Source organism: Pogona vitticeps, chromosome 3 (genome assembly GCF_051106095.1).
Source record: "Pogona vitticeps strain Pit_001003342236 chromosome 3, PviZW2.1, whole genome shotgun sequence".
Lineage (NCBI taxonomy): Eukaryota > Metazoa > Chordata > Lepidosauria > Squamata > Agamidae > Pogona > Pogona vitticeps.
The window spans coordinates 21,212,501-21,226,007 of NC_135785.1; the positions used below are offsets into that span (position 1 = coordinate 21,212,501).

Sequence of the window (13,507 nt, forward strand, 5' to 3'; positions counted from 1 at the left end):
ATCTTGTGATGCCTGATTATATTGAAACATACCATTTATATGGTCAGCAAGTATGTGATGGGAGGAAGTGAGTGAGGAACATGGAATGTCAGTAAGAATTGTTCTGATTGGCTGGGAGAAAGTAGGAGAGTGAAGTGCTGGTGAAGTTTTAGAGGAGGCTGATGGGGAGAGATGGGGAGAGGGTAGTTTTGAAGTGTGGGGTCTGAGTGGGAAGTTAGAGAGAGCAGTCTGTGAGACAGATTGCAGGGAAGGGGAAACAGGGAGAATGAAAGATTGTTCTGAAATTTAGGAATAAGCAACATTATTTGAAACGTTATTTAAAAATTATCATTTTAATAAAACCTTGTTTGTTTAATTTGAGTTGGGCAGCGCTGAGTTCGATACCTGAGGGCTGCCTATGTGGACTGTGTCATAAGGACATAAGTAGAGATGGGCAAGGCAGTTGCTGCCAGTTCAGCCCTCTGGCTGCACAGCTGTTCTGCAGGTGCCCTGACTGCCCAGGTCCACCTCCTCTGGCATGCTTTGCTCAGAGGCAGTGGCATAGTTTCCCAGCCCTACCTCCTCTGTTGGGTGCCCATTCGAAGCCATGCCTGCTGCCTCTGAATGGACACCTGCCAAACAAGGCAGGCCTGAGAAACCAAGCTACTTCCTCTTGAGTGGCAGGGTTGGGAAGGGTTGGGAAGCTGTGCGGCTGCCTCTGGGAGGGTGCCTGATGGAAGAGGTGGGGTTGGGAAACCAGGGTGCCAGTGAGACAGCTGTGCATCTGGAGGGTTGAACTGGCATGAACCCCTGAACTGCAGTTCGTGCCCATTTCTAGTGACTGGGAAAATATATACACACATAGAATCATCCAAGGGTTGGTGGCAAGAGAAGAGGAAGAGAGGAACTACATGAAGATAATTAAACAAAACACCTTTATTTCTCTTAGAAGAGGTAGCTGTACCAGACCAAAAAAAAAGAAGAAGAAGATAAAAATGTTATAGCACCTTAGAGACTGTTATATTTTAATGTGAGCTTTGGTGGACAAGTCAACTTCATTTATTCCTGTGGAGATTTAAAGAGACCATTATCTTAATATTCAAGTTACAAGGCAAAGGGAGTTTTGACATTAGTATCAGAAGGTATGGGACATACTGATTTCTAACTTTGGGAATGAGAATGAGTAATACTCATTAGTAATCTTAAAGCCACACTTCCAGGAGGTGCCACCATTAGTACTGTCTACTAATATTTTCAGTTTCATTGTGATTAAGGCCACGCTACCTCTCTGTATCTTATTTATGTATGTATTTATTTAAATTTAATATACTGTTCCCATTAGTGTTGCAGCACTACTCTGGGCAGTTCACAATAAAATACATAATCAAATAATCAATATACTAAAACCATACACAATCTAGCCACATATAACCAGAGGGTGCCAGAACATTACTAAAACTGCATGAAATAGAAAATGGAAACAAAAATACAGAGAGCAAATGGACAGAGATGTAAAATTACCTCTACTCAACTAGGGTCAGAGTGGGAGGCATCCCTGAAGAGCCAAATTTTCAATTGTCTCTTAAATGTCCCTAGGATGGGGGCCAGGGGAAACTCTTCCAGGAGCTGATTCCACAAGGATGGAACCACTGTGAAGAAGACCCTGCCTCTCATAGAAGATTTATGGGCCTCCCTCAGAGTGGCTACCTGGAGAATGGCTACCTTTGCGATGACCTGGTGGGTCGGGCAGTTGACACTGAAATAAGACTCTCCAACAAGTAACGTAGGCCGAAACCATGGACGGTTTTCTACATGAGAATCAAACCTTGAAGCTGATCTGGGACTCCGTGGGTAGCCAGTGGAAGTGATCCAGAACCATATCTACTCACATCAACCACCAGTCTGGTCACCACATTCCAGACATGCTGAAGTCTCTGGGCCAGGCTCAAGTGAAGCTCCATGTAGAGACCACTGCAGTAGTCAGTCTGGCAAATGACCAATGCCTGCACCAAATAGGGGCAGAGTTGGACGATTAGCCTAAGCTGGTTAAAGGCTGATATGGACACAACAGCAATCTGGGCATTCCAAGAAAATACCGGGTCCAGAAGCACATCCAAATTCTGGTCTCTAAGTGGGAGGGTAATGCCATCTAGTCTAGGGATCACGTGGTGGCGCTGCGGGCTAAACCGCAGAAACCTGTGCTGCAGGGTCAGAAGACCAAGCAGTCATAAGATCGAATCCACGTGACGGAGTGAGCGCCCATTGCTTGTCCCAGCTCCCGCCAACCTAGTGGTTCGAAAGCATGCAAATGTTAGTAGATAAATAGGTACCACCTCGGTGGGAAGGTAACAGTGTTCCGTGTCTAAGTCGCACTGGCCATGTGACCACAGAAGATTGTCTTCGGACAAACACTGGCTCTATGACTTGGAAACGGGGATGAGCACCGCCCCCTAGAGTCGAACACGACTGGACAAAAATTGTCAAGGGGAACCTTTACCTTTACTAGGGATCACCACCCCAACCCTTTTACAGACCCTCCCAGGAACACAACCTCTGTCCTGTCCAGGTTCAGTTTGAGCCTGTTAAAGCCAGGCAACGCTTGAGTGTCTGGATGGCATTTACTAAAACAGAGGTAAAGAAAAGATAGATGTGGGTGACTTACAATATCATTATTCATGGTCCTGATGACACAGCTTTGTTCCAGGACATTGAGGAAAAAAAATGTCTACTATTATAATCACCACTACCACAGCTAAATTTCTGGTAACTTTTTCAGCCACGTACTCAACACTGAAGGCCATCCTTAAAGAACAAAATGAGTAAGAAAGACTGTCATTTCTCTCATCGTGGGCCTCCAATTCTAGCAGAAGTTCATTCTAGTCCTAGGTTCTATCACGTAAGTTGGTTCCTAGAGAGAAGGCTCCTGTTGTTCATAATTAAAAGTGATTATGGAACTCTTCCATGTTGTTTCCTTAATGGATTCTGTCTGGAAAGGAAAAATAAAAGGTGGAAGAAACAAACTTAAAGCTTGGGAGGCCCACGAACTGAAGATGTCACCACTTGGAACATTGTGTAAACCTCAGTGAACAAGGTAATGGCATTTCACTGTAAAACCCTTATCGGGAAGCAGAGCTTGAAAAAGTTAATTTTTAACACATCAGCTCCCTGATTCCCCCAGCATAGCCAAGATGCCAAAAAAACAGAATGAGAAGTATTGACAGAAACATTTGGATTCCTTTACATCTGGAATTTGCCTTCATCACTTGTCTCCACCGTATTGGCGGTATTCAGAGGAAGCCTCATACTTCTGGAGCACCCATCCTAGAAATTTTGACAAGGTGACTGTTTTCATCCTTACTGCCAGCCAGCATAAACTATCAGTCTCTTAATTAAGTTCTTAGACAAAGTCTGGTTTTGCATTAGCATACCAATGTTTGGAAACCGTAGCAAATGGATCTGTTGGCATCCAGTGTCATAATGTAGTGTAGGCTGTGCTCCAGTTTGGCATATATCCCATGGAATCCCAAATCCTTTTTTTCATCTTTTTGGTACCTAAGTGCTTATTGTTAGACAAATGAAAAGAGAGAGAGAGAAAAAATGAAACATATCGAACATCTTGCTTCCCACTGTCTTACACAGCAGATTCCTCAAGGATTTGTTAAATCTAGTAATGGTGTAGTGATACTTGTACAATGCATATTTTTGACCACATTGAATGAACTGGAAATAAATGTACAGTATAGAAATTATTTCTCTATCCCACCTCCCTGTCTTGGAAGGCATTTTCAAGTGACAGAACATATGAACATCTTCATATGGGGATAGTTAAGGAATTCATTTACTCTTGGAGTTTTTAACTCAGGACTAATTGGTGGATCAATATATAGCAGTGGTTCCTAGCCTTTTTAAAGTTGTGATAATAGCCAAGTAACCTGTGACTTTTTATGTTTGCATAAAAAGATGTTTTTATTGGGGTGGAGTCATCCCTTCTCAGAAAGTAAAGGCTTCTTTCTCTCTTAAAGGGACTGTACCTCATACTTACACATACATGCTAATTTTAATATCCCTCTCCAAAAGGTCATGGAAGAAATTATTTAACAAGGTCTATGATACATATAAGGCAACCCATTACCCCAAAGAAAATACTTTGCAATCCCCTTGGTGGTCATGACCCCCTTGGTGGGAAACAATGGTGTAATAGGGTTATAGAGCTGTAGAACTTCTTCATGGATTGCTGCCTTGTCGTGGCGAAGGGGCTTGAGTAACTCAGAGAAACTATGGGCTATGCCGTGCAGGGACACCCAAGACGGACAGGACATAGTGGAGAGTTCCGACTAAACGCAATCCACCTGGAGTAGGAAATGGCAAGCCACTCCAGTATCTTTGCCAAGAACGCCCCATGATCAGAAACAAAAGGCTAAAAGATATGACGCTGGAAGATGGGCCCCTCAGGTCGGAAGGCGTCCAACATGCTACTGAGGAAGAGCGGAGGACAAGTACAAGTAGCTCCAGAGCTAATGAAGTGGTTGGGCCAAAGCCGAAAGGACGCTCAGCTGTGGACGTGCCTGGAAGTGAAAGGAAAATCCAATGCTGCAAAGAAAAATACTGCATAGGAACCTGGAATGTGAGATCTATGAACATTGGGAAGCTGGAGGTGGTCAAACAGGAGATGGCAAGAATAAACATCGACATCCTGGGCATCAGTGAACTAAAATGGACAGGAATGGGCGAATTCAGCTCAGATGATTATCATATCTACTATTGTGGACAAGAATCCCGTAGAAGGAATGGAGTAGCCCTCATAGTCAACAAAAGAGTGGGAAAAGCTGTAATGGGATACAATCTCAAAAATGATAGAATGATGTCAATACGAATCCAAGGCAGACCATTCAACATCACAATAATCCAAGTTTATGCACCAACCAGCATTGCTGAGGAGACTGAAATTGAACAATTCTATGAAGACTTACAACACCTTCTAGAACTGACACCAAAGAAAGATGTTCTTCTCATTCTAGGGGACTGGAATGCTAAAGTAGGGAGCCAAGAGATAAAAGGAACAACAGGGAAGTTTGGCCTTGGAGTTCAGAACGAAGCAGGACAAAGGCTAATAGAGTTTTGCCAAGAGAATAAGCTGGTCATCACAAACACTCTTTTCCAACAACACAAGAGGCGACTCTATACATGGAAATCACCAGATGGGCAATATCGAAATCAGATTGATTATATTCTCTGCAGCCAAAGATGGAGAAGCTCTATACAGTCAGCAAAAACAAGACCTGGAGCTGACTGCGGTTCTGATCATCAGCTTCTCATAGCAAAATTCAAGCTTAGACTGAAGAGATTAGGAAAAACCACTGGGCCACTCAGGTATAATCTAAACCAAATCCCTTATGAATACACAGTGGAAGTAAAGAACAGATTTAAGGAACTAGATTTGGTGGACAGAGTGCCTGAAGAACTTTGGATAGAGGCTCGTAACATTGTCCAGGAGGCAGCAACGAAAACCATCTCAAAGAAAAGGAAATGCAAGAAAGCAAAGTGGCTGTCCAACGAGGCCTTAGAAATAGCAGAGAGGAGAAGGGAAACAAAATGCAAGGGAGACAGGGAAAGTTACAGAAACTTGAATTCAGACTTCCAAAGAATAGCAAGGAGAGACAAGAGGGCCTTCTTAAATGAACAATGCAAAGAAATAGAGGAAGATAACAGAAAAGGAAAGACCAGAGATCTGTTCAGGAAAATTGGACATATTAGAGGAACATTTTGCGCAAAGATGAACATGATAAAAGACAAAAATGGGAGGGACCTAACAGAAGCAGAAGACGTCAAGAAGAGGTGGCAAGAATACACAGAGGAATTATATCAGAAAGATGTGGATATCCCGGACAACCCAGACAATGTAGTTGCTGACCTTGAGCCAGACATCCTGGAGAGCGAAGTCAAGTGGGCCTTAGAAAGCCTGGCTAACAACAAGGCCAGTGGAGGTGATGGCATTCCAGTTGAACTATTTAAAATCTTGAAAGATGATGCTGTTAAGGTGCTACATTCAATATGCCAGCAAGTTTGGAAAACTCAACAGTGGCCAGAGGATTGGAAAAGATCAGTCTACATCCCAATCCCAAAGAAAGGCAGTGCCAAAGAATGCTCCAACTACCGTACAATTGCACTCATTTCGCACGCTAGCAAGGTTATGCTCAAAATCCTACAAGGTAGGCTTCAGCAGTATGTGGACCGAGAACTCCCAGAAGTACAAGCTGGATTCCGAAGAGGCAGAGGAACTCGAGACCAAATTGCTAACTTGCGCTGGATTATGGAGAAAGCCAGAGAGTTCCAGAAAAATATCTACTTCTGCTTCATTGACTATGCGAAAGCCTTTGACTGTGTGGACCACAGCAAACTATGGCAAGTTCTTAAAGAAATGGGAGTGCCTGACCACTTTATCTGTCTCCTGAGAAACCTATATGTGGGACAGGAAGCAACAGTTAGAACTGGTCATGGAACAACTGAGTGGTTCAAAATTGGGAAAGGAGTACGGCAAGGCTGTATATTGTCCCCCAGCTTATTTAACTTATATGCAGAATACATCATGCGGAAGGCTGGACTGGAAGAAACCCAAGCCGGAATTAAGATTGCCGGAAGAAATATCAACAACCTCCGATATGCAGATGATACCACTCTGATGGCAGAAAGTGAGGAGGAATTAAAGAACCTTGTAATGAGAGTGAAAGAGGAGAGTGCAAAAAACGGTCTGAAACTCAACATCAAAAAAACTAAGATCATGGCCACTGGTCCCATCACCTCCTGGGAAATAGAAGGGGAAGATATGGAGGCAGTGTCAAATTTTATCTTCCTGGGCTCCATGATCACTGCAGATGGAGACAGCAGCCCTGAAATTAAAAGACACCTTCTTCTTGGGAGGAAAGCGATGACAAATCTGGACAGCATCTTGAAAAGCAGAGACATCACCTTGCCAACAAAAGTCCGAATAGTCAAAGCTATGGTTTTTCCTGTCGTGATGTATGGAAGTGAGAGCTGGACCATAAAGAAAGCAGACCGCCGAAGAATTGATGCCTTTGAATTGTGGTGCTGGAGGAGGCTCTTGAGAATCCCCTGGACTGCAAGGAGAACAAACCTATCAGTTCTAAAGGAAATCAACCCTGAGTGCTCACTGGAAGGACAGATCCTGAAGCTGAGGCTCCAGTACTTTGGCCATCTAATGAGAAGAAAAGACTCCCTGGAAAAGACCCTGATGTTGGGAAAGTGTGATGGCAAGAGGAGAAGGGGACGACCAAGGATGAGATGGCTGGACAGTGTCTGCGAAGCAACCAACATGAATCTGACCCAACTCCGGGAGGCAGTAGAAGACAGGAGGGCCTGGCGTGCTCTGATCCATGGGGTCACGAAGAGTCGGACACGACTAAACGACTAAACACACACAGAACTATACAATTGGACAGAGTCAAAGATGAGCTAGTCCAACCTCCAGTGCAGGAATATTTTCTTTTTGAATCTGCCTTTGGATGATTTTGGATGTCTTGGTTTATAGTCAAGAAGAGGAAGACGACTGAATGTTTTTGAGAGCTCTCCATGAGACAAGAAGAGAGATTTTGAGACTTGTTTGCCAGTCAGGTTGACGATGTAGTCTTGAGATGGAACAGAGGAGGAAGTGTCTCCTCTCTTCCATCTCAAATTTTAGTAATGCTCTGTTTGTGATGTGACAGTGTGGTTTTTCACCTGAATTATCTCCTAGGCATACTGGGAGTGTGACTATTGTGCAGTCAATTTCTTTTTAATTGCATTCATGTGGAAATGGGGCAGAATGGAGTGAATAATGAACATATTTGAAAGTGACATGAGTTGGAATAGCTCTGATCTGTCTATCCTTGTCTCAGTTGGGCATGGAAGGTTTTCACTGTTTCCTCCTGGGCTGCAGTCTATGTGACAGTTCCTATAGTTCTGTTTTGATACTATTATGTCAATGATGCATTGATGAATTATGACAACGTCCTAGGATGAGATGAATTAAAAGATAAGTAATGGCAGACATGTTCCCGTGAAGGACAATTTCTGTGCTTTTATTTATATCCTTGCACTGTAATACTACAGTCACATTGAGTTAACTCGGGCAGTGATGTTAAGGGATGGGAAAAGTTACTTTTTTGGACTACACAAATGGAATGATTCTGAGCACTTTACTCCAAAAAAAGTAACTTTTCCCATCTCTGATAGTGATACCCAAGAAGGCAAGGTCAGAGTACTGGCTGAAAGGAGTGGATGGCCTGAAAATGCCCAGATCCATTGCACTACTCAGGAATTTTGTGAAAGGCTCTAAGGAATTTCTCATAGCTGCAAATGTCCTGTAAGAGTAACAAGCTAAGAGTCAAATGTTTAGGATAAAGATTTCTCATTATTTTCCTTGTTTCCATGAATTTAGACTTCTTAATACCACAAGACACTGAGAAATTTTATAATCCTACAAGATGCCTCTCCTCCAGCCAAAAGCAAAATGAATGTTTTTTTTCTCAAGATTTCTGTAATTTGCCTGAAATTTTCCAAGTGCATTGATTGCTCATTCTTTAAAAAGAAGCAAAAAACCCATCTAGTGCCTTGCATTCCTTAATAAAGCAGCAGTCATCTTAGCTTTAGGCAATTACAAGATCCATAATTTGCACAGATCAAACAATTATGCACAAAGATGAACAATGTTCTTTTGTGCCCAACAATGTTCACCCTACTGTGTGAAGGTGCATCTAGAAATTTCTTACCATCCTTGCCAATGAGAAGACTGCTGCAAGTACTTCTCCTTGCCTTCAAGGACCGAAAGAGAGACCCTGTACCCCTACTTCATTGCAATGATTTTAAGACATATGACCGTACTTTAACATAATGTACTGTGCTACATTCGTGTATTGGCTATCAGTCGGGCCAGAGATGTTTAAAACACATATATAGCAATCATAAAAGGATAGGCTTATGGACCACAGAGACATAAATAGCTCATGCAGTGTTACTCCTTTTGTTGTTGGTCTTGCTTAATCGTTAAGTCGTCTCCGACTCTTTGTAACCCCATGGACCAGAGCACGCCAGGCCCTCCAGTCTTCCACTGCCTCCTGGAGCTGGGACAAATTCATGTTGGTAGCTTTGGTTCCTTAGCTTCAAATCCTCAGCTTCAGGATCTGTCCTTCCAGTAAGCAGTCAGGATTGATTTCCTTCAGAATGAATAGGTTTGATGTCTTTGCAGTCCAGGGGACTCTCAAGAGTCTCCTCCAGCACCACAATTCAAAAGCATCAATTATTCAGTGGTTAGCCATCTTTATGGTCCAGCTCTCACTTCTATACATCGATAGTGGAAAAACCATAGCTTTGTTATGCGGACTTTTGTTGGCAAGGTGATGTCCCTGCTTTTTAAGATGTTGTCTAGGTTTGTCATCACTTTCCTCCCAAGAAGCAGGCATCTTTTAATTTTGTGGCTGCTCTCACCATCTGCAATGATCATGGAGCCCAAGAAAGTAAAAACTGTCCATGCCCTCATATCTTTCCCTTCTATTTGCCAGGAGGTGATGGGACCAGTGGCCATGATCTTAGTTTTTTTGATGCTGAGCTTCAGACCATTTTTGGCGCTCTCCTCTTTCACCCTCATTAAGAGGTTCTTTAATTCTTCCTCACTTTCTTCCATCAGAGTGGTATCATCTGCATATCTGAGGTTGTTGATATTTCTTCCGGCAATCTTAAATCTTAATATCGAAAATATTATATTTTAATTTGTCAAATATGCAAAGCTAAAAATAACCCCACACAAATAAACAGCTTTTTCTTTTTTTAATAGATGGGTAAAAGGAGTAATTCTCACTGGAAGAAGAGATCCTGAAGCTGAGGCTCCAATATTTTGTCTATCTGATAGAAAAGACCCTGATGTTGGAAAAGTGTGAAGGCAAGAGGAGAAGGGGACAACAGAGGACTAGATGGTTGGACAATTTCATTGAAGCTACAGTGGAAAACAGGAGAGCCTGGCATGCTCTGGTCCATACAGGCACGAAGAGTCAAACATGACTTAATGACAAAACAGCAACAACATTTGACAAAAAATTGCAAATTTATTCCCAGAATATGCAAAACCTGTCTGAGACCAATTAAAGAGAATCTCCTCCTGCTGCCACAACTAATTCTTATTTTCTATCCCTATTTCACTTTTCATTTTGTTTTGACCTTGCTATGTTCAATGAGGAAAGATGAACCAAGTCAGGTTTAGCACCCCACGTTTTGACTTAAGTCCTACCTTAGAACGAATAAAGCAAGTCTTACCCCATTTCAGCTTGCCGGCTTTAAATTTTTCGGTGAAAACAATAAGGACAGCATGCAATTGCTGAAGGATAATCGCACAAGCATCCCCCCCATTCCAGAAGTACCCCCACTTTTGAGCCCCTGGTTGTGAGATTAGTTAGGTCGTGTGATCAGTGGTGCAAACGGGAAGCATTTGGAGCAGGGGAACTATGTAGTCTGTATAGTCTTCTTTATCCTCTGAATACATTTCTGGCCCAGGTCTTGTTTTAAATGATTTTGAAATTTCAACGTTTTGTAAGCTTCTGTACTGACCACATGTAGTGTAAATATACTGTAATACATAAATTATACTTTAAGCAAACAAACAAATGACACAAAAGCACTGCACTGTACACTTAATTCAAGTACACAGATTTCATAACTAGCTTGGCACATTGTGCTGTCTTATCCCTTCATGACTGCCAAGATGAAGCAGAAATAAAATGGCTCATCACACCCAGGCCATCTGTGAAGGCTCTGTCACATGGAGATGCTTAAGGTTGCTGGAGCTGTGTTATGCCACATGGTGGCAGTGGTTCAGAAGGTTGCAGAACATCAGAACTACAAAGCAGTAGCACGCTGGAGGATAAAGGTTTCCAGGCTCTAAGAGAATGGCCAGTAAAGCAGTTGAGAGACAGGAAATCTTGAAACATTTTGGGCACATGTTACATACTATTTGTATAGAAAATGATGTTATATTTGACATCTATTCACCTCACCACATCATGGAAATAAAGACATATAATGACCTCAGAAACATTGATCTGCACTGAAAATGTATCATCATCATCATCATGTTAATAATGATAACCATAATTATAATCATAATCATATCACTATCAGCTGATGAAAAATATAAATATCTTGGAATACTAGAAGTAGATAACATCCTATATACAAAAGTTAAGAAAACTCACAGAAAAGGAATACATCAAAACACTGCAGAAAGTCTTAAAATTAATTTTAAATTGTGAAAATACAGTCAAAGCAACAAACAATTGGGCAGTTCTAGTAATTAGCTATCCAGCTGAAATAATAGATTAGACCCAAAATTAATTAGAAGAATTGGATCAAAAAACATGGAAACTAATGAACATGCATCACACACTACATCCGAAAAGTGATGAAGACAGACAGACTATATCTACCACAAAATAATTGGAGACTTGGATTAACGCAAATATAGCAAGTAGGATATGAAGAAAATGGAAACCTAAACATCAGTTTAGGTAGAGAAAAATTACTTAACGTGGTGAAAATGAAGAATATTTTCAGAACAACAGAAACAGAGGCTCAATATAAGAAACAACAATTTGAAAAGAAATTAATCAGTTGGAAAAATAAACCACTACACGGACAGCACCTGAGAAATATTGATGGAAAGCATGATCATAATTCAACATGGGCATGGCTAAAACTGGGGACCATTAAGAAAGAAACCAAAGGCTTGATGTTTGCTGCACAAGAACAAGGACTCCAAACCAACTGAAAGCTAAGATCCAAAGAGTTAGTGCTAACAGCAAATGTCGAATCTGCCAAGTAAAAGATTAAACTGTGTCACACCTCATCTGTGAATGTCCAAAGATTGCACAAACAGATTACAAAGTTAGACGTGATAGAGTGGCAAAGTTAGTGCACTGGTCATTATGCAAAAAAATAATTGGTCGACCCCCAAAAACCCATGAGAACATCAGGCAGTGAAGGTATCAGAAAATGAGGAAGTCCAGATCTTGTGGAATTTCCGGATCCAAATGGACAGACACCTTGAACATAGCACACCAGACGTAATAGTAATAGAAGGAAGAAATGCCTGGATCATTGACATTGCAATTCCAGGGGATTACAGAGTTGAAAATCAAGAATTGGAAAAACTAACAAAGTATAGAGACCTTTCAATCAAAACATCTCGCCTCTGGACAAAGCATACTTCAGTGGTCCCTGTACTCATTGAGCTTTTGGGAACAATATCAAGAAATGTCACACTGTACTTTAAGCATTTGCAGATCTCAGAAATCATACCATCAGAACTACAAAGAATAGCAATATTAGGAGCAACATACATACTGCGTCAATATTTAACAGGTAGGTTTTGGGTTAAAACTGGTATTTGTTATATAATACCAGTCAATGTTTTTATAATCTTGACTATGCCTGGAGTTTAATAATAATAATAATAATAATAATAATAATAATAATAATAATAATAATAATAATAATAATAATAATAATAATAATAATAATAATAATAATAATAATAATATCGAGGCCATGTTCATCCTGTCCTGTACTGTGGAGGGACACAATACTCATTATGAAAATACATATATATTACAGGTGGGAGGTATTCATATTCGTATTCATATATGAATATCACCACTCAGCTAGACTTAACAAGTGCACAGCCCCTGGGGCCAGACTGTCCACTCTCCACAGGTAGAAACAGAGCTGGCCCCAGTGGTGGACATGTGAGTGGATGGTCCAGTCCCAGGTGCACGGGGATATTTTTATACGATTACCCCCATCTCTAATATGTATGTTTCAGTTTCTTTAAAAAGCTACTCCAGGCCTGAAATAGGGCCAAAATAGCCTGCAATTTAGATCCCCCAAGATTTCTAGTCATGGACCTTTTCTGGCATGGAGTACCATAAAGGTCAAAAGCATCCAAGGAGCCTGGAGACTGTACTGGGGCCCCTAGTGGACCACACATGGCCATTGGTTCAAATTTACTCTTGTCTTTTTTTAAAGAACAGTGGTATTACATAGATCAGCATCAATAAAATATGTCGATGACTGGGTACATGCTAATGTCTATGTGTTGCTGCTGTTGTTACACTTCATCAAGTTGTCCCCAATTTATGGTGACCTTATGAATGAATGACTTCCAAAATGTCCTGTCCTCAATAATCTTATACAGCTCTTGTAAACTCAAGGCTGTGCTTTCCTTTATGGAGCTGGTTTTCCTCTTTTCTTGTAGCCTTCAACTTTTTCTAGCATTATTGTTTTTTCCAGTGAGTCTTGCCTTCTTATGATGTACCAAAGTAAGACAAACTCAGTTTCATCATGTTTGTTTCCAGAGAAACTTCAGCCTTGATTCAATGTAGGACCTTCTCATTTATCTTTCTGACAGCCCATAGAATCCACAACGCTCTTTTCCAGCACTATATTTAAAATAAATCTTTTCCCCCTGTCTGTGTGTGCCCCACGTTTA

At 41.3% G+C, this 13,507-nt stretch overlaps 1 long non-coding RNA gene across 1 annotated transcript; it reads left to right on the plus strand.

Moving 5' to 3' along the window:
- Positions 1 to 3,177: 3,177 nt before the first annotated feature.
- LOC144587777 (uncharacterized) lies at positions 3,178 to 12,247 on the plus strand. Its single transcript, XR_013542921.1, has 2 exons — positions 3,178 to 3,317; positions 9,806 to 12,247. It is a non-coding gene; the product is annotated as an uncharacterized LOC144587777 (long non-coding RNA).
- The last annotated feature ends 1,260 nt before the right edge of the window (positions 12,248 to 13,507 follow it).